Genomic DNA, 23,160 nt, shown 5'->3' with positions numbered 1-23,160 from the left:
CCGAAACAATCACCGTCACTCATACACATACAGTTTCCCTTTTGACCCATGGCCTCTAGTGCGGTCGGGGTTGGGTAAGGTTGGTTCCATGCCAGAGGAGCCTGTTTATGTAAGACTCTTCAAAGAGAGCTAGTGAAAGAGCATACTATACAAGGGTAGGGAAGTGTAAATACCAGCCTGATGTTGGTATAACACATGGTTGCACCATACATCAATTACATATGGGTTGGGAAAAATCTTATAAATACACATATATATTTTACACATCTTAAAATATAGACAAAGACCTCTGGCATTTTGAATGGTTGAAGACGTGATCACATTCAGCCTCTGCTTCAAAAAACGTTGTTACATCTTAAATTCCTAGAATCTAGAATGTTCTGGTATAGATGTGATGTTGTTTGACTTGCTGTTATGGATAGGCACTGTATCCCAAATTAGAATTACCCTTCTTTTTCTCCTGACTGACCACAGCTTGACAGGAAAGCCTGCCAGTGCTTTCTGTGTATACGGTATGTTTGCATATCTGCCCCTGCGTTCATGTTGTTGTATATGTGCACATGCTTGAGTGTATTTCTATACACCTGTACAAGTGTAAACTTTATTGCTGGATACTGAATAAATGTTTTTGTAACTCTTTATTTAATTTTTACTTGCAACCATTTTATAACTGCAAATTGTGTCATGTGGCGGTAAAAGAGGAGGTTTGACAGCCCTGCTGATCAGACAAGACAGAACATGGTTCTCACACTTACTCTCACACACACACACACACACACACACACACACACACACAAACACACACACACAAACACACCTGACTGACTGACTGGGACCTGGCAGAGGGCAAAAGGAAATTTCTTGGGGAACTTTGAAAATGCATCATTAATATATTTTAATATGTGTATGTGTGTCAACCTGTTGACCCCACTTTCAAAGGAAGTTGGGGTAGAGGTAGGATGAAAACAGTATAAGGGCTTGTCGTAGAAACAATATCTGAAAAGTTAAGTGTGTAAGGAGAGCAGAGGGGTCTTGTTTGAAGGAGTTGGATAGCAGCGAAGGGGGCGCTGTGTGTCTGTTTCAGTGCCTGGCACAGCTTGGCCTGGTTAGGCTCCGGGCCTCTCTAGGGGAGCCAAGTCTTCTCCCCAGGCACTGCCAACTCCCTGTGGTGTTCAATTATGCTCTGGAGTCTGCCTGTCTTTACCTATACCTCATAGGAAAACACTCCTAGCCTCTGTGTATGTGTGTCAGTGTTTGTGTGCCGAGAAGGCGAGTAATGAAGAGATCACCAGAATGCGGTTTTAAGGACAGGAGAATTCATGCGAGTTAAGGCTTCATCTCAAATGAAAACGATCCTTGATTGCAGTGGCTCCTGCTGTTTTGTTTCAGTACAAACTATTTATGTTTTTCCTATAGGACTATATGGAATTTTAGAAAGTATATGTTGATATAGTCATTGAATACAGTATCATAATACGAAAATAAACAGTTCTTCATATGCTGTCATAGTTTCCAGAAAAATGAAATCGCCCTGTTGGAGTGTTCATATTATGTGGCAGTGCAGTATACACAGTATGTAGGTATGTGAGTACATACAAATCAAGACGGCAGCATCAGTCCTGCATCTTCCATAATCTGAAAAATCTTCAAAATTTCATGTCTTCCCCTCGCATGTCTGCCACAGTGCAGAAATGCACACGTGGAAATTTTCATTAAACTGGGATGCATGTGTTTATGTGTGTGCATGTGCACATGCCTGCAGGAGTGTGGATGCATTCCTGTGGGTATGTAAGTGTGTGCACATGTGTGCCGGCGTGCTTGCTTGTGTATCTGGAGGCATCCTTAAGGGGAGGGGGAGCAATTATCACTGCCAATAAAACAACAACAAACAAACAATCATTGTTCTGGGCCTCACCTTGTTGTACCACACCCCTCCATAAACCTTATTTCACCAGGACGACTGACAGAAAATGTGCTGCGCTGTGCTGCATAAGCACTCTCCCTAAATAGCATTTATGTAGTCGGCACGCTGCTCCCACGTGTACCTGTGTGTGGGTGTGCTAATGTCAGATACATACATGCACACATACTGTATACAGGGGACTCCATGTAAAAGCACGTGCATGTACATTACACACACACACACACACACACACACACACACACACACACACACACACACACACACATCCCCCGAGTTGTGATTTCAATCAACACCACAGGGGTAACTTTGCCTTTTATACATCCTATCTTCTGGCCTCAGCACAAAAAGGCAGAGTGCATTTAGAATTGATTTGGGGAGAGTGTGTATCCCTGTGTGTTTAGGTGATGCAATGACAGAGATGGAGAAATTCACACATTTGTGTGAGCAGTTTTTTTCTCTTTGGTCCAGTTCCCAGTAACTCAGTTGTTAATCTATGTGACCAAGTGTTAAACTATGTGTTTAGTATTCCATTGGCCTGACATAACTGTCTCTTAGGGATAATTTGCTAAGCCAATGGTTCAACCCTCGTTTATAGCCGAGAGTTGCGCTTGAAAGTTTGTGTTGAACAAAGCTTACAAATGTCTGAACTTCCAGCCCTTTTAAGTGCTTGATCCTCCTTAAGGCCGGTGTATGCTTGCACTTTTGTACAACGTGGCAAAAGTGTTTATAGCTGTTCACCAATGGTCACACTTAAAGGCCTGCAAAGCCGGCTCTCACAGAGAGGGCGGGGGGCAGGAACAATGATCATTTAATTATAGTGACAACGCTACATATTTTCAGACATAATTGTGCACTTGTTTGTACACACGAATAGTGACAGAAATAGTTGTGAAATGAAACAAATGAAAAAGAGGGCTTAAGGGAGAAGTTCAGCACTTCTTCCGACACATACCGCCTACTGTATAACTCAAGCGCTAATACTGGTATAAATAAAAATGAGGCTTAAGTCCAGGTTGCTGTCATCTACTCGTTCCCTAATCATCTTCATTTTGTACCCTCTCCTCCATCTGTTTTTTAATTCCTCCATTTGTGTCTCGCTCCATTTTCCAATTTAGCTAATTTGTTAAAAGTTCATGTGTGATCCCAAGAGATTACAAATGTGCACCCTGCTGGAGTTTTTTTTTTTTAAAGCATAATGGCAAAAGTTCCTTTGGAGTGGAGTGTGGCTGTCTGTATGTGTTTTTGAAACATAAACACAATGTATTTGTGCAACATGCCTGCATATCGTGCCTTACATACATGTATGCCTGTTGGTGTATATGTGTACGCATGTGTTACATGTGGAATATCCCTGTAGACAACTGTTTTGTTTACGTCTTATTAACCAGCAAGCCCAGTCACTGGGGAGTTACATATGTAAACATCATGCCTGCATCGTGTGTGTGTGTGTGCGAGCATGTGCATGTACATGCGTGTGTGTGTGTGTGTGGTGTGCGGTGTGCGTGGGTGTGTGCAAAACAAAACATCTCAAGAGGTTATTTCACTTGGTTTAACAGCTTTAACAACATTTACAAGTAATGTGTTACAGAGAAATAGTGTGTATTTGACTGCCTTCAAGCTAAGTGTTTAGAAAGTAAACAAATATATTGAAAATATATCAGATGTGATTTTATGCGGCAGGAAACATCATTAAAGCTCCTCTGAGACCTGCAATATGAATGTTGAGTTAGTGAAACATACTTAATTGGTCTTAAAAAGGTTTATTGATTACTTCTAATAATTTGAGTCAACACTTCTTATGTTATGGTAGAGATCAACATAGACATTTTAATTTTCTTAGACTGACAGGAAAGTGACTGTAAATCCCTTTGGATCAGTGCGATCTGTTCAGCTGATTTACAATGAATTATGAAATGCACCAACTTGTGCCAGCGAGGTTTCCTCTGTCTTTGCGTGCTCAAAGTGTTGAACTGGGCTCCTGCCGGTTTGTTTGGAGCTGACCAATCAGGCGTGTGGGATATGGACACAAACTGACATCAAAGACATGACACTGCCACCATTCAGAGTCATGGCCTACTTATATCTCTCTCTCTCTCGTTCTTGCTCTCTCTTTCTCGCTCTCTCTCTCTCTCTCTGTCCGTTTGTCTCTCTTTCAGTCTATCTCTTTAACAAACAAAAAACACAGTAGTATCAACCCATTGTACTATACATTAAGGCAGCTTAAATGTATATCGCCACAGTTTAACACAAGATGATTCTTGATGGAAAGAAAGTTTCCCTGACTTTATTGTCTGTGTGACCCATGTAACTGGGCAAACTTTGTGATAAGGAGCATTGACTTTTTCCACTGATGAACCGGTCTGTCTTCAGCATAGATGCTCCTTGTTTAAATGCTTTCGCGAATTTTTAAGTTGCATGCTGTACTATGTTATAACTTGTTTGTCCTGCAAAGCTATTAGTGCAGACACTTGTCGTCACATTTAAATGCTGGGAGATTTCTAGACTATTATAGTCATCTTCTACTAGCCCAGTATAGCACACTTTAGCCAGGCCACACTGTAATCATATATATGATATCATATATCAGTATTAGATTCAGAGTTCTTGCTCTTACTTGTTTTAGGATCTGCCCCCTCTGTCGTAGCTACTGTCACTTGCTTTCTAAAGTTACTGCTTCCTCTGCTACTGCTTCATCTTGTTAAGCAGTTGCTGTTTCTCCTGTTTTTTCCTGCTTCCAATTAAAAGCTTTTCCGATGGCGAACCACTGAACGGCTTTTCATTGTCAAGCAGCTACAGGAAGTGCAGCCTTATTTGTCATTGACTTATCAGGGTTGGTGACTGACTTCTTGTTGAATTAAAAATTGGTCTATAAAGCAAGTGATGGATATTTTCACACATTTGTTTTTGTCACAGGATCATTTGTAAATGTTGCAGGGGTAAATAAAAATAACATAAAAGCAGCCACAGCAAACTGGTTGGATGAAGAGCTGCAGGCGACAGGTGCTTATTGCAGTTTGGTTAAACTCAAATCTGTAACGCATCATCAAGGTGGGCCACACCTTTTTCCATGCTGACACATGTAAAACATCTTGTGCCATTCCCACATCACAGGCTCTGATAACGGTTGCTCACAGTAGAGCGCAATCCGGGTATCTCAGATGTACATACTTTAGAAAGGTGAGAAGAATAAAACAACTCTAGAAATGAGGGATGACAAAATGACCATAAAAAATGTGAAGAAGCAGAGTCGTTCCTCCGTCCTCTGCAGGACTGCGAAGAAGGAAAACTGGGCAAGAAACGGTTAATGGCTTTTACAACGTTCAACAAATGATCTGTCTCACCCTCTCCTCTCCTCTCCTTTACTGCCTGTCTCTCCCTGTCTGTCTGTGTCTATCAGCCCACAAAGGAGTCATGCAGCTTGCAGGCCGTGACACTCTGACCAGCATTAGTGCAGGTGTGCAGAGCAACACACACACACACACACACTCCCAGATCCTTCTGACTTTTCCCACAGTAGGGCAGACACCAGGCTGTTTATTTAACCATTAGGCTGGGGGAGGGGAGGCCAAGCAGGGTGAGCAGAGGGGGGACGGATCGTTTTTAGTAAGACTCCATTGTACACACATACATCATATCCAGCCGATTTTTTATGAAAAAAGAAAAGCATCAGCTAATGCCACTAATTTCCTGTGCAGCTTTGCTTCTCACACATTTCATACAAATGAATGTTAATAAGTTATGATTACTGCACTAGAAATAAGAAAATGATACAAATGACAATGATATGAGAAAAATACTACAAGTTGAAATTATTAAATGCCATTATGTTTTATTTATTTAGATTAGACACTGCAATAACTGATTTTTGACTGACAGTTTTCTGCGGCCGAAAACGGCGCTATGAGAGTGGTCAGAGTAAACCAAAACAGTAAAGTCTAACGGCTAAAAAAAAGTTGAGGCAAGCAGCAGAATCGGTGATAATTCTCTGTAAATTCATCACAACAAATCCTTTCACATTGTCGTTTTATACATTGCTTTAACTAAAAATATATTGAGTATAGCTGCTTTGATAATGTACTCAGTAATGGATTGAATTATTGAGATTTAAATACTGAATTGCACACACTGATTTTCATACACATATTTCCATATTTAAATTCCATTTATGTTAGCTGATGCAGCAATAGAGTAAGTTTTATGCTATCAGACTAACCAACACCGCAGCTGCCCTACGGAGGTGTGTGTTTGCGATGAAGAATTGATTCAGATTGATTAGAATACATTTCAAGAGTCATGGCGACATCACTCCCCCAGCTGACATACCAAACATTACAATAAATACTGTAGAGGGATTCTATAGTGCTTTTGGTGCTTGCAAGTAAATAAGAGCTAAGAGAGACGTTACTGTATGGACAGACTCCGAAGACAAGAGGGAGCTGCAATGTGATTCAGGTCAGAGAGAGAGAGAGAGAGAGATGGGTTTTCACTTTAAGATAGTATGAGGTGAGGAGTGACTGATGGGGTGGGAATGCCATTTTATTATCCCAACGCGCACGCACACACCCACGCACGCACGCACACAGACACACAAACACACACACACACAGTGCGTCTCACTATCTTTGTGGGGACCCGTCATTGAAATAATGCATTCCCTAGCCCCTTACCCTAACCTTAACCATCACAACTAAATGCCTAACCTTAACCCTTACCCTTACCCTAACCATAACCTAATTCTATCCCTAATCCTAAAACCAAGTCTTAACCCTCAAACAGCCCTTTAATGTTGTGGGGTCCAGCATTTTGGCCCCACAAAGCTGTCCGGACCCCACAAGTATACTTTATTCCCGGTTTTTGGACACCACAAATGTAGTTAAACGAGAACACACACACACACACACACACACACACACACACACACACACACACACACACACACACACACACACAGAAAGAGAAGTTGATTCAGACACAAAGAGAAAACTGTACTTAACGGAGCTCCTCCACCCTGTAATCCTTTCCAACCAAACCAAGCCTGAACACCTGCAGAGAGAGAGCTATGACAAGTGCTCTGGCTGCAAATCCATCCAACGTGGTTTGTACGTCACAGACACTCCTAATGGAGTACTGCTTATATGTTTTCTCAGGTCAGGTCACGATCTCTTTTCAAGAATCACTACTCTCAGCATCAGTTCTGGCAAGAATATGTTATGGATCTCTGTGAGGCCTGCATAAAAAAACTGCTGCTCATGGAGTCATGTGTAGATTTTGGTGTGTGACTGGGCACATACTGCATGTGTTGTGCATGGTTGTTTTTTTGTGTAAAGGATACTGCGTCTCAACTTTGACAACTGAGTTTCTGTGAGCTTTTGAGGAAGAGAGCAGAAAATGGGAGGAGGGGAGCGTATGGCGTATAATCACACAGACTGGATAACATTGAAAAGCCTCGGGCCAACACTGACAAACACAGCTGCTTACTAACACTGTAAATCTACTAGATGACTCTCTGCCCTTCTCTGCCTGCCTTCAAACACACACACACATACAAGCACACACACACTTGAAAGTGAGCATGTTTGAGGGTTTGAGCGGTGCCACTGGGCTGTCTCAGGTTGGATAATAACTCTTGGCCTGTCAGAGCAGAGTGCAAGCTGTCCAAAAAGCTGTCAACATCCCACTTACCCTAAAACCAGCACGACTATGGCCTGTGCTTACGGGATCTTTGCCGGCAGTCTTCCCGACACACTTTAGCTGACACACGCTATTATAGCTCCTGGAGTCACACACAGTCTCTCTTTACTGTAACTGAGGTTAAAAAACATAGTTTGCGCCATTGTTTTTGTGTAAGTTCATGTAGGTCAGTGGAGCTGGTGCTGTTCAGAGTAAGACATTTCTTGAAGAAATTTGCAGAATTTTCCAAGCATTCTTGGAGAGAGGATTGTTAGTAAAATTCTTACCACTAAAGTCCCTTTTCGACTGGAGGGATTTTTGCAGTTCCTAGAACATAACATTCCTAGTACCCTTTTTTTCTCGTGTTCAGACTGGACCAATTTGGGGATTATTAAGTTCCTCTGACCGCAGTTCCTGTAACTCTTTCAGCTCCTACTTCAGGGCAGGGTCTTTTCCCTTTTCCGCATAGGAACCCTTAGTGACCTAGCAACGTCTGAAACACAAACAGTACATATTCTTCACTGTCTGTTGCAATTCGCCTACGTATGCTAACTCATAAGACAAACATCACGCATTCAACCAGCTAATTGTTAATGCTAATTAAACTTACCCGTTGTTTCGTTTGCCTGTTGCGCTCTGCTCTTCTATCTTCTTCCATCATATTAATTAGAATCATATTACGCTGGAGCCTTCGTCTTCTGTGTTTCTCTGTTAAGTACTCCAGCCTAGTCTTTAAAAGGCTGCCGTTCGAACTCCGTTATGAGGATCTCGGCAAGGCACAACAGGAACATTCCAATGGCCTCCTCCATGCTGGTTGGTTGTTGTATGTGGCGCTAAAGTCAAGTGACGACGCTATAAAGACCGTTGCCATGCTTGTGTCACTCCCTTACCCCTCCAGCCAGTTCCTATCGCCACTTGGCAAGTGCAAATGCAAATGGAAAAACTGGTTTTGGGGGAGCGTAGTTAGTAGAACTGTTTAGAAGTGGACTGTTCCTATAACTATGTTCCTGTAACTACTTGGTCGGAAAGAGGCTTATGACTGGAGATAACAGTGACAACTGCATTTTAATAGTCCTTTTTTTACATTTCTCAGAACTATGGAACCAGAGGTACTTAACTATAAGTTCCTTTTGCGCATTCCTGTTTGAGTTTCCATCGCATCTGAAGAACTACACTATAAAGATCAGGCAGTTTATACCAATAATGGATAAAAAATGACTGCTGCGGCTGAAACACAATTTTGATGAATGGGTAAACAGCAAGACAGTCATCCAGTTATTTGTATTTACTGTGACTCTGATGTATAAATGGATGTAGAGGAGACACGCAGATGTGACTCCAAAGTACTGTAGATGACCTGCTGTGTTTATTTTATTTTTGTTTAAGAATGTAACCCAGATTAATTAGTTTGCAAGTACAGTTTAATTTCTCTCATTCACTCAATTTGCTCTCATTGCCACTCCGGTGTTCACACGTCAACTCTCTCAATCTGTCTCTCTTAAAATCCCTCTTTTTTTAAAGTAGTTAGGAGCGAACAATATAACATTGTTTGTAAAGTTAAGTAACATCAAGAAATATCCCCCTGGTCCTGATAGTCACAAGTTAATTTCAGACACAGAGATGCTGCTTCTGCAAAGAAAGACGAGGCGCACTAAATATAACGGAGCGGGCGAAAGTGATGCACTTTAGCTGTAACGGACATGCCAGGACACGCCAGCTAGAATGGCAGCAGATTGTCTCTGGTAGCCGCCATGTAGCTGATCCTGTGTACATTTTCCGTAATACTAGTTGTGTCCAGTACTTCCTTGGTTTTTGAATGAAGCAGTACACAAGTTGTAGTTGCCCCTGGTGTATGTGTTTTACAGTCAGAACCATCCGAAAGTTCTACCCGTGGAACAGGGATTATAGGACCTTGAAATATCGTACCCACTGGGAAAGTTCCTACTGTGGAAACGCCCTGTAAGGTACTTAACTTTCAGACTAAACTTTGCTCCAGAGTAGGTGTTACAACTCCAGTCATGTAGCAATGAAAAGGTAAAAGAGAGGAGTATGACTCCACACTCTTCTTCCCTAATCCATCTGGTCATTTTTGCACTGCTTTATTACTGATGACGGAGGTGTGCGCTTGGAACTCGTAACTGTGTCACATTTCATATAAAGTAATTGAGTTGCCTAATGGTTGTAAGAACTCATGCTATTCTCTTTTCTGTGTTTGTGTATACACTTGTGTGTGTATGAGTTAGTCATTAAATGATGTAACATCATTATGTCTTTTCCAAGCCTGCCCCCTCCCCCTCTCTGTATTTTCTTCCTTCACCAAACCTCCCTGTGGCCGCAGTTAGGCCCAGATGAAAATATGAACTCGGAGAAAGAAATGAATCTCCCACACAAATGCAGAGCGGAGGCTGTAACTCATAACAGCCTGCTTTGTGGGAGGCCAACTTGTCCTTATCTCGGAGAATTAATACAAGTTGTCCACTTATGAGGAATGAGATTAAAATGTAGTTGGCTCTTATTAAACCCCAGAATGAACACAGAGGCATAAAGGATCTCAGCATTTGAGTCTTGAGTCTGAGAGGGTTAGAAGGTGCAAATGTGTGTGTGTGCAGGGCGGGGGCTTGAGATTCCAAAGCAGGCCTTATTGGAGATGATTACTCTCATAAAACCTCTGCTCTCTAAATTGCCCCCCCCTCCTTCCATCTGCAGTTTAAACACACTTAATCAAGTGCAGGTGTGTCCTGATTCATTTACACACGCCTCGCTGACAGACAATTTTCTTCAGCAAAACAAGACAGTAGAGGAGACAGGAGACGTTTGGCCATCTTTTCATCTTCTTTACGTTGTGGTCAAAGGCGGCATATGACAGATATGAATGAAAATATGAATGAGAACAAATGTATCAGATATTGGTTTTCTTTTACTTTGTTTCTTAATTTTTCTCCTCGCCTCTCCTCTCCATCATTCCCCTTTCTTCCTTTCCCTTGGTCCTGTGTCTTAATTCACTGCTGGATCAGCCAGTGTTGGGGATCTGTGGGTTAATACGGTTACCGGGATAACAATCTCCTCCTGTATCGCTCCATGATAGATGGGCACTGTGTGTGTGTGTGTGTGTGTGTGTGTGTGTGTGTTGATTGAGCAAGTGGGTGAGTGAGTGAGAGATAAAGTAAGCGGTGGCTGTGTAAAAATGTGTGTGTGTGTGTGTGTGTGTGTGTGGGGTCGGTCTGCAAGCGAGAGTGTGGAAGCAGAGGGGGCCGTGGTATCCGTCAGAGGAGAACAATGGCTTTTAAATGAATCTGGGAGGTCGTAAATCACACAAAGAGAGAGCCCAAATGCAGCGCTGATTGCCTGGACGTCAGAGTCAGCGGACGACAGGAAGGAACGAGAGAATGAACGAGAGCCCCAGCGAGACACCTTGTTAACGCCTGAACAAAACGCCTCCATTAGGAACCAATGGCCTACTTATGCAAATTAATCCACATACGCACACTTTCTCTCCTGTAAGTTCTGTCCTTGGGAGGCACATGCAGTCAGTCAGTCAAGACAAATGTAAATAAATCAAAGGACAAACACTTTTCCATTTCACATTTGTCGGCCTGATGCAAAGCTCAAAGAGAACTTACAGTAGGCCTTTGCAGTTATACCTGTGCTGGCATAACACTGTTGCCTAATACTGTTGATCTCTTCAAATATTGAAAAATGTTGAGCTCTATAAACATTTAAGTGGAAGACAAAAGTCTTGCCTAAAATGCATTTCATCGAATATATGCTTTTCTTAATCCCATATAATTTGAGTTGGCTTGATAAAGATATCATTTCACTGTCACTGGTAATGCCTGTAGCTGTTACTGCACGTGTTAATACTAAGCAGTAGTAAATCATTAGAGCCATGCTTCATTATGGTTAGCGTGAGCATTGCCTCAGAGAGAGAGATGAGTGGTAGGCAGTGTGTAATAACAGGTATGTGGGGAGAAAACATGCAATTACAAATGTAGAGGAGGCATTTTGCACACTTTTTCAGCTGGTGTGTTGTGGAAGCTTGTTTAGCGCTCCTCTTCACAGTAGTGGAAAGTAACATATCAAGTTAATTTACTCACGTACTGTACTTAAAGTACATTGTTGAGGTTCTTATACTTGATTTTATTATTTTCATTTTATGCTACTTTATACTTCTACTCCATATTCTGGAGGGAAATATCTTACTTTTCGCTCCACTACATGTATTTGACCTCTATAGTTTATATATTAAACCAGCAGCTCCCAACCTTAGTGACTTGTGACTCTACAAAAAAGCTGTGTCTAGTTGGGTCCCTTGTCACATTTCAGATGTATAGGAGTTGTTAGAGCAAGCAAATTGATATTTTCTCTTCTAAACTTCTCTGATGGTTTCATTTAAATACCTGTTTACCTCTCCCCAGATGTATTGTGTAACCCTAAGAAGGGGGCCCTCAGTTTGGAACTACTGGACTAAATTTTATTTGTTTTTTATACAGTAGTATAGTAGTTAATACTAGCTTTAGCTGCTAAATGCTCCAATATGTTCACCTACTGCTACTGTAACTGTGTCAGTCTGTCGTTTAATGCTGGTCAGGTAATGTACAGTATGTTTCTTAGAGCTTTATCAGATAAAACAGTTGCCTCCCCTGAAAGTGGCAATATGAGAGCGGTGAGAGTGAACCTAAACAGTAAAGTTGAGGGTGGGCAGAAAAACAATGCGCTGAAACTCACTATAAAGCTCCTTAAACAGATTTACTGTAGGTGATAATACTCAAGAAGTTCACCATTATGAACAACCCATTTCACATTTTTGATTGTTCGAAACCATTTATCGATCATAGCCTCTTTAAGTAGGATTTTGCACTCAGGATTTGTACTTATCTAAAATGGAGTATTTCTACATTAATGAATTGGTACTTTTACTTAAGTCACTTATACTTGGGTACGTCTTCCATTGGTCGTCTTCTCTGTCTCTTTCCCGGGCTTGTTGTGTACTGTTGCAGTCAAATAACAACTGGCAGTGACCCGGGGTCACTGATACGGTTGAGGTCAGGTCAGTTCATTTGGCCACCCGGAGCAGCCCAGCTGATGATCCAAGGTCAGAGATGAGAGGTCAAGGGTCAGGGCCTCCTGGCTAGTGCTTCTAGTCTCACCTGTCTGTTCACAGGGAAAGGAAACAACAGAAACAGAGGAGAGAAAAGGAGTGTGAGAAAGTGAAGACACAAAAGTTAACAGGTGTTAAATAATGGGCTTTTTCTTCATCTCTGTCTCACATGACATGACATACAACATGCCAAGAAAAAAATTAATGAAACTATCAACTGTGCAACAGTTGCACAAACTGAATTATCTTTTTCTTTCTTCTTTCTTTCTTTCTTTCTTTCTTTCTTGATCTTTCTCTTGCTCTCTTCCTCACCCTCTCCCTCCCTCACTGTAACCATAATAGTGTGTAATGTGCTGGCTGATTAGGACTTTGACAGCAAGGTTCAGACCAGCCACCCAGACACTGAGGTTAGTTAGTCTGGGTTTTGTGGCCAGACTGTTTGGCTGGGAATACCCTTCTGTTAGTTAAACCTTGCTTGGCCGCAAGTCACATTCCCACACATGTACGTTGTATGGACACACACCTACTGTAATTCAAATAAACGACGACGCAACAAGCTTACAGAACAAACTGGAGCATGCATTTCTACGTTTTTTCCCTTTCTGAGAGTTATCAGTTATTTTAATTGCATATTTTTACATTTTCTTTAGGTCTTGTCTGGCGGTGAGGGGTCCCAAGGGAGCGAGACACATAGAAAACCAGCTAGAAAAAAAAGGACAGTCACTCCTCGATGGCAAGTGTGACCCCTGAAACAGAGGTATGTGACAGCTGCTCTTTTCTTACCAGGACTAAAGAGAAGGAAAAGTACAAGGTTAATAAAGAGACAGTGCTTCAACTGAATGTGACCACCACTGAGCGTAAAAAGACAGGTGGGCATCTGCAGTGCGGCTTGACGTTGTTTTTTTTGTTTTTTTTAAACCTTTATTTATCCAGGTAAGCTGTTTGAGAACAACTTCTCATTTACAAACATGACCTGGCCACGTTGTATCTGACGTTGTACAGTGGGGAATGGAACCGATCAGGAGAACATACAGAACAGTTGGTTCCCGCAAAGTCCACGTTCTCTGTACTTTTCTCTGACGCATACAGCACACATAAACACACAGAGATACACAAACACACACACAATATTTACAATACTTAGAGTATTTGGTGACGGGTTAGAGGAGGCGTGACTTACCTCCTCAGTCATAATTAAGAGCCTAGGAGAGCAGAGCCTTTAGGCCAGCCAGGGCCCCTGCCCAGACACACTCCCTCAGACTGCACTGTTTATGTTTCATTAGAGCACAATTATATGTCGCATCCCTCTCTCTCGCCACCTCTCACACTCTCTCAGACTTTCTCTGACTCTTTAATGTGTGTTTGTGCATTTGCACATATTGCTCTGAAAAGGATCTGAACAGTGTGTGCTCGTCTCCACTGAGCAACAACATTTGCCCCCCCCAATCCTTATCACAGGTCAAACATGCTGCTGAGAGGCCCTTCACTCTGCTATACATACAGAGAACAGAAGGGAGAGGGTGAGAGACGGGGAAAAGGAGCAGGAGGGACGAGAGTAGAATATTATGAAAAAATAATATTATAAAAGGGTTACAGATGAAAGAATGTAGCAGGGGCTGTTGGAGAAGGGACAACGTCGTACTGTATGACAGGGGGAGAGAGGAGGAGGAGTAAGAAGTGGACAGCTCTTACCCTCAGTATCACTACAACACCACAAAGGAAATGACTCAACATAGCAGGGAGTAGAGGTACAAAGACAGAGGAGACCAACCTGTACCGTTAATGTAGAACCTGTGACCCACATTCAAATATTTACACACTACTACACTACTAGTATACTCTCACTTTCAGTTTAAGGTATTGCGACTTGAGCTCAGCCAACAACCAAAGAAGTCTTAACCAACCTGAACAGATGTTAAATTGTACACAGCTGCAATTAAATGCATGGCTCAACAGTTTGGGAAATACGCAAATAAGATTGATACCAATCTCATATTTGTATGTGTAATATGAAGCTAGAGACAGCAGGTGATGTGCTTACCTTAGCATAAATACTGGAACCAGGGGGAGAAACAGCTAGCCTGGCTGTCCACAGGTTAAAAAAACAGTCTGCCTAACAGCACCTGTAAAGCTTACAAACTCACATGTTAAATCTTGTACGGTATTACGGTTCAGTCTCTACAAAATCTAAAACGTTGTTATGTGCTGCAATTTTTTTGGGCAGTAACTCAGTGGAGGCTTACCTGGTTGTCTGGTAACCTCCCGGTGACCAGGGTTAGGGTTGAAGTGAAATACATTTTTGACCAGATAGCTGCATTCTTACCTGCCGCGGGACTCTGGTACAGGTGTAAGAGTGGAAAGAGTGTAACGTTGCTGCTAGAAATGTAAAAGAAATGCTGACTTATTAGAACTGCTTTACAGTATATCCACACTAAAATATGTTTGAATCTTTGTCAATTATCCAGTGAGAAACACACATAAGAGTGCAGCATCTAAAATATGCTGCACTAAAGGAGGAAAGTGGACGAGAGGAAAACTGATGGCAAAATAAAAGAATTAGATAGAACAAGAGGTCATTAAAACGTTAGAAAACTTGTTTTTCACTACTGGTTTCTTTATCTGAGGAAACGGAGGAGTAATTAGCAGCTTTAAATCAATATTTAGTGGTTCAGTGTTGTTTACAGGTCCAGACAGACAGCCAGGACAGACAAAGTGTTAACCACATTCATGACCAGAGGGCACACACAACACACTACAGACCCACCCAAACTCACCACAGTGGCAACACAACATGGCACTGCAACAGGAAAACACTATAGGTAAAATGGTGGGAAAGGTCGAGACATTTCCCATGAAGAGACCGCAGTCCACACTGAGCTTTTGCCTGTGAGTCAACAACCACAGGAGGCCAAATGCAAAATGCTATCATAATCACTGTTATGATACCCCGTAGGTTTGCATCAGTCTAATCTGTGATCTAACTTGCAGCGGGGAGTGTGGAAAAGAGAAGATTGTCGCTGTTTTGTGGCTCATCTGAACAGCAGGACAGATGTTTCCATGAGCATCCATTAACTTTTCTTTAACGTTTAACGTTTATTTTCATTTTGCTTTCCCCATTCCTGTTCCTGGTTTCCCCCTCTTTTACCATTTCCTTTGAGAACAGGAAAGCCCCTCCAGACAAACAGCCCTGGTCTGTCCATTTAATACACACTCTCACACACACTCACTCTCTCTTTCTCTCTCTCTCTCTCTCTCTCGCTCTCTCTCTCTCTCTCTCTCCCTCTCTTCATCTTGGTTCAGCAGACTATGTAAACACATTGGGTGAACTACAGCTGGCGTAGAAAGAGAGCAGTGGGACAAAGTTTGTGTGTGTGTGTGTATACATATTTAAGTGAGAGCATGCAGGCAAATGCATGGTAGAATTAAGAGTGAGGAGACGTTGACCAAATGAAGGAATAGTGTGATTGTGTGTGTACATGCGTGACTGAGTTTATCTGGACCGGGGGGTGTTACAGGCATGAGATCCCGGGTGACTTGGACACTGGCTAGGAAGCTAACAAAATCTGGAGCTTGTGGGGGTATTGGATGCCTCATTAAGTTGTGTTTGTGTGTGTGTGTGTGTGTGTGTGTTTTAGCATACAGCTGTGGACGACAGACACTGTTGCACAGGAAAACGGGAGTTGGCCCGAGACCTACACAATCAAAGAATGCATTAAATCAAAGTTGTAATGTTGACCACTTATGTGTATTTTTAGCATGATATGTTGAATTTTGTGTGTGTGGGTGTATGTGTGTGTGTCGGCACACCTCTCTCTGTACAGTCCCACAAAGTTTGTGTTTTCAGAAGGAAATACCTTGACAGGTTTTTGGAGCACCCGCCTGGGTACCCCCCTCTCCATCTCCCACTTTCCTCCCACTTTTTTTTTTTCTCCATCTCCTTCTCTTCCTTTGGTGTAGTTTTTGGTGTTATTTTACACTCACACGCCCTTCCTCTGGCTTAGAGCAACACACTCCCTTCCCATCACTGGCGTTGCATAACTGCCATTTGGTGATCAGAAAACTTAACATTAGGAAGATGAAGTGAGAAATGATTGAAAATCTCATTCTGTGATACTACCGATGGTCTTACATCACTGGTTCTGTCACTAGCACATCCTGAAATAAATAAAAATTTCCCTAAATGTTTCCTAAAGGTATACCTACAGGGATCTTTGGCATTATTAGTGAAATTCATTTTGAAAATCTCTAGTATGCAAGTATGCAAATATTGATGAAAAGTGTCCTTATTGGTTGCAAACTCATTCCTCTACCCACACCCTTTTTGTCACTTTTCTCACTTTCTCCCCTACCTCTATTTTTTTCTCTTTTTCGCACAATCAGTGTTGACAGTTTAACAGAGGAGAGAAACGCTCTCACATTTTTCTGTGACAGATGTGTCAATGTCCCGTAATGATGAAAAGTGACATTCCACACAACTCACAGAGACAGGAAGCGCTGCTCAAAGGCCACAGGAAACAGGAAGTAACCAAGGATGAGCTGTGCAAGTCACATACTTACGGTTACTCATGATAAGACTTAGGAAGTCGTCAGAAGATGAGGTTTGAGGATGTATGCAATTGCAGAAATGAAAAAGAAAAAATCTGATTGAAATCCTAGGCTAGATGAAGATGAGGAGTGTGTGTGTTGACAAGCAGCATAACAGGTGTGGAGAGAGAGAGAGAGAGAGAGAGAGAGAGAGAGAGAGAGAGAGAGAGAGAGAAAGAGGAGCAGCTGAGAAAGAGTCTATAACTAGTTTTGTGTTGAAAGGTCAAAGTCAGGCCTTGGATTTTAAATTGAAATGAAGTGTTGGTTTGGCACCTTTCCCACTTCAGTACTCTATGGAAAGAGTGTGTTTGCATGTGTGTGCACACGTGTGTGTAGTACAACACCACCTGTGTACACATTTATGTCCCATTTCCCACAGTTTTAGATATTGTGTGTTTAGATTTTTGGTATATCCAACTATAAATCAAGGAATCACTGTGTATGTGTCTGTCTTCCGCATGTGCATTACAGCAGCGGGGGCGGGGAGTTGCTACATCCCTAAACAGAACTGAAAGCGGCATGTCTTTGCAGTGGGCTTCCGGGTTGACCGGCCAAAAAGTGATCATCGCCCAGAAACTGATTGCTGTCTACCCTAAATGTAAATTATGAAATTAATCATACGCAAACACACGTTAGATGAACACCCAGTCTGATGGGCTTTCCAGCACGTTGTTTTGTTGCCGGCGGTTGCACACATTTCTCCCACCGTTCTGCGTGCTGTAGCTTTCCCAGCTGGCTGAGCTGGGCTCCCTGCTCCCCCTGCCCAGGCCACATCGCTATCTGGATGTGTGACAGCTAGATGAGAAAAAAGGGACTAGCCAAATCTCTAGATAAGCCACAGCCACGCTTGATTGAACCGCGTGTTACGAGACTATCATAAGTTGTGGCGCGTTCCAAGCAACCCGTAACTCCTGTTTTCACAACTTCTACCCGTGAAAGTGCCCTGGAACGGCAGTCACACCCCTAACTTACTACCCGTGAACTTGTGCCAGATCGTTGTACTCCCAGTTACAGTTTTTGACGTCACACACACATAAACAACAATGGCGACCTCTATTGATGCTGATTAACAATGAAAAATAGAAATAAATAGACATAAATAGGCAACGTAACGTCGTTCTGCACATTGTAATTAAAACAATACACATACGATTGTGTGTACTAAAGAATTCAGCTTGTTCCGAACAGGCACATACTCCAAACGGGAATCGCACTAGTTGTGTAAACCAAAAATAAGTTATGTACAGTTTGTTGTATATTTTACTTGATTAGGGCAGTGTTTCTATCACTCTCAAATGATCCACTAGCCTATTACTATTTCTGTTTTGGAGAATTCACGTTACACAAGTGCTGTAAGGCGGTTGATACTTCGACATATGAATGGCCTAAAAATAATAAACCGAGTCTTTGATTTTTGTTGGACCTAATGGCTTAAGTTGTACAATAATAATGCAAAGAAGCATTTTGGAGTTTTTGTGACTAATGTATTCATTTTTTGATCACCTTCTCTTTGGGTCTTTGTAATCAAAAGATATTGCATCCAGCACCTTCTTGTTTTGTGGTAATGTAGCTTTGGAAAAAATCTTTTTGGGCCCATGCACGTCATGTGACCTGCATTTCCGACCGTGGCCACTATGCCAAGATCCCCACACAGCCTAGCACTGTTGCTAAGTTCTTACTTCTCATTGCACCAAAACTCTGCCAGAAGTAGCATATTATAGGCTACAGTTTATAAACAAAGAAAGCATTGTTGGAAACTAAACATACAGTACAGATCAACGTATAATATGTAGAACATGCATCAGGAGGCAATTTGATAAGTTCTTTTGTAATTGTCATAAGTTTTGACACTTATTTATTCCAAGCTGACTACACCTGTAGTCCTCTACAAAGGAGCAAGCTACAAACTTTTAACAGCCACCTCTCAAGCCTTCAAGAGGTGAGTATTATATGATACTTAAAAAAACGTAGAATACCAAGGTTAACCGTACTTTTGAATCAAGTCATCTTTCAGGGCAAAGCCAGTTATCAATACTGAAAGATGAAAGGCCACATGTAGAGTGCTTTTTAATTGAATACGTTTTCAAAGCTTCTATATGTAAGCCTGGCACGATATGTCCTTATTTAACCTCTTGTGGTTGCGCAGGAATTATTATAAAACAGTTTGTTTTGAGCAAAAGTTACTTTTTTTGGCAAGCTTATGCTGACATAGTTATAACATCAAGTAATGGCACATTAGCTAGCTGTTTGTCACTGAAAAATACAATGTTAAGGTTTTAACACTTCATTTGATGAATGTCAAGCTAAGAACGGTTATACATCTATTTCTTTAGTACAGCATTTGTAAATGTAGCCGAAGGATCAGTGGATGTGATGTTTGACAGACTCCAGAAGGCCATATTCACATGAGAGTTGATAAGTCATGTGCATGTGATACAGTATGTCCACTGATAATGGAGCAAATGTAAACATCATCTACCAATAACAATAATAACCCCAAGAAACTGATTTGTAAAGATTATAAGCAGATGATATGGCTCTTTAATCAGGAATTAATGTTGTATTTTATAAAAGTGTAATAATTTTGTCTGACTTTAGCAGAGAGTTTTCATCTGAAGCAGAGAGGACTATCGCTGCTATACTGCGCTGAAGTAAACTGTGAGCAAAAGGTGCATAGGCTGCTTCAAAACGTTTCAGTAAATATCCTCGACTGTTTGAGACTAGACAGTTGAAACGCATTCGAAATCAACATCATTCTCACTGTACGTTAAGAGTTTTTTTCTTTGTGTCAAGTTGTATCACCTGGTACTTGAAAGGCCGTCTCAATCTTCTTCCACCCGTTCTCCTTGATGATGCTGTGTCATTCATGCAGACAGAGATAAAGAGCATATAACTACAAAATGAGGATGATTTCCATAAAACGAATTTACACAAACACATTTCACACCAGAAATTGACAATTACTCACCCATAACATTTCTCAATTATTAAATCTTTCAGTGGGCCTCTGTGAATGATAGCGCTGCTGACAACTCTGGGACTGACAGAGAGGGACGACCGAGGGAGGCTGAGGTGCTGTTGAGCAGTGGATGGATAACACAGGGTGAAGCAGGAGAATGGCTGCCTGCCAGAGCCCAGCACCAGGTGCAGAATGTAGGGTATAGAGAAGTGTCCTTCCTCAGCTCCCCCTTGGAGGGCACCAGCCCATACTGAACATCCACTGTCCCAGTACCCTCTACTGCTGCTAGGCCATTTTCCCTCCCTACTCACCTCAGCTGTTTCTCCATCTCGCCCTCAAATGCTCCCTGTTTGTCCTCCCAGTAGAAAACAACTCTGCGCCAAACAGAAGAAGGAGATTATGTCAATTAAATGGTATGTGCTGTATGCCACAAATCACACACACATGTTCTGCACTCACCCCCCCTCTCTCTCTCTCTCTCTCTCTCTCTCTCTCTCTCTATACGTTAGCCGGAGCCACAGAGTTTTATGGCTCATGTGTGTTGTGACAGTGTGAAAGGCACAGGAAGGAAAGGCTGTGCTTCCTCTGATGCTCCTGCTGCTGTGGGCCAGAGGAGATAAGAACACACACACAAACATGCACACACATGGATGCACACATAACCATGAACAAACAATCACAACATAGATCCATGTTGCCTGCACTCTAACACCCCCTCCCTTTCCACCTCCCCTGCAGATCAGCTTCCACGTGGTTCCTGCACACCCACTCCACCTCCACCTCACACATTTTGGTTTGTTCTCATCCAGCTCGAAGTGTTTGAATTGGCTATGCGAGACGAACGCTGGAGGCTGTTAAAGTAGTTTCAAATAGGTAAATAATCATCGCTCAAATTAACACTGAACTATTCCGGTTAGTGATACAAAGCAATTATCCTGGCTGCTCTGCCATAACATACCAGCTGTGCATGTATGGAAGAAAGACACTTCCTTCAGAAGTAAGTGAAGAACTTCCTGGAAAGTGTACATGCTATGCTTTTCAGGGTAAGACTGCTGCTGTGAGTGTGTATATGTGTTGTTTTCTTTCTGTGTGTGTGTGTGTGTGTGTGTGTGTGTGTGTGTGTGTGTGTGTGTGTGTGTGTGTGTGTGTGTGTGTGTGTGTGTGTGTGTGTGTGTGTGTGTGTGTGTGTGTGTGTGCGCGCGCGCGCGCGCGCGTGCCCGCTGACGTAAGCCCCTCTATCTGATGATGCCCTTCTAATCCCCACAGTGATGTGTCATGAATATGGAGTTTAAGACTCAAATCCCCAGGGATACACAGGCTATAGATAGCTTGCTCCTACTACACACACATATGCACAAAAGGCACACACCTTCAGCACCCGTCCCACTCCAGTCAGCGTGCACAGCGCTGCTGACCCTTGTGACGTTGAAGGGGCAGAACAGGGAGAAGCCAGAAAGAGGTGATTAAGATGAAAGTAACAGAGTCAGAAGAATTTCAATGGACAGAGGAAAAAACTGAGAAATGCAGAAAAGTCTTATTTTTCTAGCTTCAGCCATCATTCCTATTGAGAATAATAACAATGTAGTCACAAGTTCTGGGAACACCAATACTGTCTCCTAGTAAATACTTCTATATATATCTAAATTGTTTTCCCAATTAAGTTGTGATGAAAAACGTAATCGCTGCCTGGATTATGTTCAGAGGCAACATTTGTTTTTTTTTAAAGGGATGATGAGCAACATTTATGAGTTGTGAGGGAGGTGATCCAGATGAAAGGTTCAAGACTTTGACACCAGAGACCAGAGTTTGCATCCACACTTTCCGTCTGTGGTTTGGTTTAGGCAACAAAAGCACTTTGGTTAAGGCTGAGGAAAGATCATGTTTTTTGTCAAATCTTGATAAACACGTGTCTTATTGCATTAAACCTGACAACAATCCTTTTCCTACCTTAACCAAGTGCTGCCAGTGCCTAAACATAACCATAAATGTTTAAAGGCTCAATATGTAATACTGACAGCGTTTAAAATGGTTACTGCAGTCCAAATTCAAAATACTGAAAAGAGTCGTACCCCCCGCCCCTCCTCCCCAGCATCAAAGTTCACGGGGGTTGCCAGGTTGAGAATGCTAAACCCAACGTCACACAATGTCAATGTTAGCTTGATGCTAGTCTCGCATTGCCAGACATTACTCCACAGCGGAGTTGCTAGATGCTGCTATGTTGACGGTTATAAAAGCCTGAGCTCTCGCGGAGCTCTGTACCTGCCTGACAGTCACCTTTTATTAACTAACTGTAACAACAACAACCGTTAAAAAGACCTTGTGGTGCTTTGTGCCCAACTGACAGCGTGTCCCAATCCAACTATTCAGGCTATGGGGTGTTTTGCCAAAGTTAAATTGCATGTTTTCATTAAGAGGAAGTCAAACTTGCGGTTTCTGGCATATGTCGGCGTTAGCACCAGTCAGGATCACTTCACTGGCTGTCTACATTTTTTTGTGAGTACCTAACTATATATATATATATATATATATATATATATATATATATATATATATATACATAATGTATTGCGAGCACATGAATGTTGAAATGAATGAAAATGACTATCCCTACGTTAGCCGTGATATAAATGAATGAAGATTAACGCTTACCTGCTCTGGAGGAAATTAGTCAACTTGGTGTCCTTTGAGGCTCTAAGCTGTCTCTATTGTTTAAATGCATCTCCAATATTTACCCATGTTTGACCTCGTCTCTGGTTATGCCACTGTTTAGAAATATTTTTTTGGGGCGGTTAGAATGAATCTATCTGTTGTATATAAATATAATTTGTACGGTTAGGGAATAAGGCAACATCGCTAAAATGAAGTCCAATGGCAACAAGCACGGGTAATCGGATGATCAGAAAGGTGTTAAACACATCTCTAGGT

The 23,160-nt window shown here is 42.0% G+C and overlaps 1 long non-coding RNA gene across 2 annotated transcripts in view; it reads left to right on the top strand.

Moving 5' to 3' along the window:
- LOC114558442 (uncharacterized) overlaps nt 1–22,721 on the top strand; it is a 91,074-nt gene extending 68,353 nt beyond the window's left edge. Inside the window, exons 2-5 of one of the 2 annotated variants that reach the window (XR_003692963.1) lie at nt 13,343–13,449; nt 20,277–20,648; nt 20,974–21,108; nt 21,502–22,721. This is a non-coding gene — a long non-coding RNA (uncharacterized LOC114558442). Of the gene's footprint in view, nt 1–13,342; nt 13,450–20,276; nt 20,649–20,973; nt 21,336–21,501 lie in introns of those variants that run through there. The other variant, XR_003692962.1, reaches the window with a different exon arrangement.
- The last annotated feature ends 439 nt before the right edge of the window (nt 22,722–23,160 follow it).

This window comes from Perca flavescens, chromosome 7, assembly GCF_004354835.1.
Source record: "Perca flavescens isolate YP-PL-M2 chromosome 7, PFLA_1.0, whole genome shotgun sequence".
Taxonomy (NCBI): Eukaryota; Metazoa; Chordata; class Actinopteri; order Perciformes; family Percidae; genus Perca; species Perca flavescens.
The sequence above is the reverse complement of the archived record's forward strand: the minus strand, read 5'-3'. Positions and strand labels throughout refer to the sequence as shown.